At 48.1% G+C, this 4,411-nt stretch overlaps 1 pseudogene; it reads left to right on the plus strand.

The window, feature by feature from the left end:
* The first annotated feature begins 2,266 nt into the window (after nt 1–2,266).
* Nucleotides 2,267–3,123, plus strand: LOC142854035 (Golgi to ER traffic protein 4 homolog pseudogene; annotated as a pseudogene).
* Nucleotides 3,124–4,411: the final 1,288 nt, after the last annotated feature.

Raw genomic sequence — 4,411 nt, forward strand, 5'->3', positions numbered from 1 at the left:
TTTTTTTTTTGTTTGTTTAAAATTAAGCTCTCTCAGGTTTTTAAGTGGATTTAGCCCATTACATCTGGACGCCATAAAACAGACATCAAGATTATGATTGATTTACTAATCCAAGTACCTCCCATTGAACCTATTGTTTAAAGGGAATCCCTTGGAGTTGGCATTGTTCTCTTAAATATAGAAATATCAGCCTGTGCATGGTGCATTTTGCTAACAGAAAATGATTCTGGAAAGCTCTATGCCTGAATACACTCCTGTTTCCACATTATCATGTCTCATGTAGTTAATATATAACTAACCCCTAAGCGGGCCCTCGAACCTGCTTCATTTCCTAATTCACGGTCTAGGACCCATCTTGTACCCTGCACCATCTCCTCTTTTTGCAACTCCTGCTTACTGCATCACTGCTGTACCTTCAAGGTCTGTCCCATTTCAGCCTTTCCCTGGTTCTCAGCTATTGGACTGTATCAGCCTTGGGCAAATGTATTCTTCAAGGCCCCTTCTGCGCAAGTTCAGCCCATAACATCTATCAGAGTAGGGTGTCTAATGTCAGAAGATACAACAGGCAGCATTTTGATAAAGTATCTCTTGAACACATTAACACATTTGCCTGAAAACCACACATGACGTCTTAGCGTATTGCCTGGTTCTGCCCTCTGCCTGCCAGCTACAGACCCTGTGTTGGTATTTGATCTGCATTCTAGGCCATGCTGTGTCATCTCCTGTACCATTTATCAAGGGCTGCTTCACTGCATGAACCCCCTTTCACACACAGCATCCTGAACAAGTGCCTCCTCTTCTAAAACAAAGACAGATCTAATCATCCTTGATCCATTAAAGGCAACAGATTGTTCATATTGTCAGACTCATTGTCTCTGTTCAGGGTTTGTCATCCTCAGCTCCTGGTGGGTCCCAAGCTCTCCTGTGTTGACTGCCCATGTGCTGTCCCTGTCCACATTCATCAGGAAATGCATCAGTTATGGCTCCACTAGGACACCTCACCATGCTCCCTGTAGTTTTCCTTTCATGCGTCTGAAATATAAGTGTGAAACCCACAGCAGCACTGATACAGTGAACAACTGTGCAAGTGATGGCTGCTCTGGGACTTACAGGAGTGTGCTGAGTCTCTCTGGAGTTTCTGCAGGACAGGTGCCCATGTGCGGTAACCCTAACATACATGGGGGCCATGGCTGACTGAGTCCTCCAATTTGTGAGGAATCAGCAGCTGCTCGCTCTCCTGTGGATCTGAAAGAGGTCTTTGCACACAGGCCTGAGTGTTTTACCATCTACTTTATATTCCATGGGAGAAAGTAATTCACTTCACCCTGGCTTGCTCTTTCAGGAGCCCACACTGAACCAACCACTAGGAGGAGTTAGTGAGAACTCATTTGCTTGACTAGCACCTCTTCTTCTATGGGGTCCAGATGATGAGATAATGAGACAGCCCATACAGAAGACCCTGGTCTGAGAAGAAAGTGTGCTGTGCCTGCCATTGCTTGGACTCCTCTCATCTTCATTTTTCCATCTCAATGTACAGGTACGGACAGGCCCAAGAGTCATGGGGAGAACTTCTAAACTTAGTCAGTCCCTTCTGGTTCAGATCCCCAAAATGCTATACCTCAACTCTGCTGTTCACTGTGGTTTCTGCTTTCGCAGGTTCCTTTTCTCGGACTATATTGACAGAAACACCCTCCTCCTCTGTGCCTCTTGGATCAACAGCCAGACTCACCTGCGCCCTGAGGAGTGGCATCGGCATTGGCGATAAGAACATTTACTGGTACCAGCAGATGCAGGAGAGCCCTCCCAGGGTTTTCCTGTGCTACTGCAAAGACTCAAACAAGTCACTGGGGCCTAGAATCCCCATTACATTCTCTGGATCCAGAGAAGTCTCAAAAAAATGTTGCAAATTTGCACATCTCTGAACTATAGATGAAGAATGAAGCTCAGCACTGCTGTGTTATCTGGGAAAGTAGTGTTTCCCACAGTGATACAGGCAGATGCGGAAGTAGCCATCAATAGACGCTTCTGCTAAGAAAACAAATCAGTTCTGGTAGAGTGCATGTAACGGCCACAGGGAAGGGAGCAAGGAGGCTCCGCCAACGTCGCCTGCCACAGCACCAGTTCTGAACAGTGCAGAGGCCCATGGTATTGGTTTGGATCACCCAGAAAGATGCCCCCACCACATGGAGGGCAACTGCGTGCAAGCATCCAGAAGGGCAACTATCACGAGGCACACGAGATGTACTGAATGCTCTTCTTCAGATACATGTCCAGAAACAAGCATTCAAAATCCTGAGATCTCAGGTACTCAGGAGTATTTCTATTCTTTGGTCATGGCCAGCAGAGCAGTCCAGGCTGACCTGACCCTGCCGATCCTCAAATCCCTGGGGAAGGTAACAGTGTATATAGTTGATGAACTGTTAGAGAATTGTAGAGTCAGCTACAGTGTTCACTTTGAGGGATCTAAATTCGCAAGAGTAAGTAGTGCTGGTGGCCAGAGCTCTGAAGTGGTCCAGTGGAGGATCTGGGAAACTAGGCCATCCCGGCTTCCACCAGCCCCTCATGCTGTGGGTCTGCAATACTACTGTAAGTCTCAGTATTACTTCCTGCCCTCCACTGAGGGCAAGGGCTGTACCAACATGACGGACAGGTACTCCACTACACAAGGCTTCAGAAGCGGGTGGGTGAGTTCGTGGCCCAGGCTGTGTACAACTGTTTCTCTGTTTGAAAAACAAGAAAGGTACCCAGGTGGTCTTTACAAGGTGCGCACAGAAGGTCCCTTCCATCAAGGGGACCTTCTTTCAATCCTTGCTCAACTTCATCTGATTTCTGCTGCTGGCTGTGGACAAGCTGACTGTGTTCACAGTGAGCACCACCTGCTTCCCTACATGGGGACCCCATGTACAAAGTGTACCTGGACAGGGGAGCTGCCAAAGCAGACCTCCTCCAGAGAGGGCAACCTGGGAACAAGCTGAGCAGCCTTGTGGACTCCTCAGAGCAGGAGGATGGGGACAAGTGCTCGGATGGCAGAAGCCTCATCAGCCTGCACGGAAGCTGCCTGGCAAGAATGGAGATGCCCATGACCACCACCACTGGGATGGACTCAGTGCCAGGACGGCATGAGGCCCCTTACACAGTAGGTTCCTGTTCAGGGGCTGGAGGGGCCTCCTGTGCAGAGTCTGTCCCTATTTATTATGGAGTCCAGGGCTGTGTGGTAAGGACCAAGAACAAAGCCCAGCTTCTGCTGCCCACCGATGTTCCTCATATCTCCCACAATAAAGCACAAGTCCTGCTGCAGCACCCTGTGCCGTCCTTGTCTCTGGTTCCTTGTGGAGGGCTCTAGTGGGACAGGCAGCCTGGTATCAGTAACTTGTATCCCTCCATTCTTGCAGCTTCGGCCCGACGCTCACCCCACAGGACTCCGGAGTAGGCAGCGATGAGGGTCTTCATGCTGAAGTCGGTGCACATCACGGCCATGCAGAAAGCCGCCTCACGCCGAGCCCCTGGCCCATGCCCCGGCCGCCAGGGCCAGAGCTTGGGGAGCTTGGGAGCAGCGCCCAGGCCGAGGCAGGCAGCCGCTACCACCCCAGTTAAGCCTAGAAGTCAGCGAAGCGCGGCCACGGCCTAGCCTTGTGATTTTTAAAAACATGATTTCTTGAGATTATACTTGCATCACTTTCCCTTACCCTTAATTCATCCTCCCATGTACCCTGCCTTGTTCTCTTTCAAACCATGGCCTCTTTTCTCACTCCTGCACACATTCATTTATGTACATATATATTTCTACGTACATAAACACAACCTGCTCAGACTATATAATCTTTCTTGTATGCATGTTTTTAGGTTTGACCATTGGTTTTGGGTCGCCAATAATAAGTGTGTGCTCCTCATGAGGAAGACTATTTCTCCTTCACTCATCATTCTTTGGTTGAGGTGTTTTCCTTTAGGGTTGTGTCTTTGGGTTTTTTGCTAGCCCATACATGTTGTTGAGACATTATGGGGAAATGCTTCTGTTATTACTTGACGGCACAGTCTCACAGCAAACTCCCTGATTCTCTGTACTCCCTGACTCTCTGTCCCTTACAATCTTTCCACCTCTTCTTACTCAGCTTTCACTGGGGTGTGGGAGTGTGGACTACACAACCCTGTGGTTTGATTGATTGTGGTTTTGTGTAGTGGTCTCCATCTGTTGCAAAGGGAAGTTCATTGATGAAGGATGATGACTATACTTATCAGTGAGTATAAATTCATGTTTATAGTTGTTACAGATTATTCTGGTTTAGTGGCTGTACAGTTTCCTATAATAACCATAATTTCTCTAGGATTGAGTAGTTAGGTAGTTTTCCCCTACAAGGTATGGTATTCCTTTTGATGTATGGGTCTTAAAATCAATTGGAAAGCTTGTGGTTAG

Source organism: Microtus pennsylvanicus, chromosome 7, assembly GCF_037038515.1.
Source record: "Microtus pennsylvanicus isolate mMicPen1 chromosome 7, mMicPen1.hap1, whole genome shotgun sequence".
NCBI lineage: Eukaryota > Metazoa > Chordata > Mammalia > Rodentia > Cricetidae > Microtus > Microtus pennsylvanicus.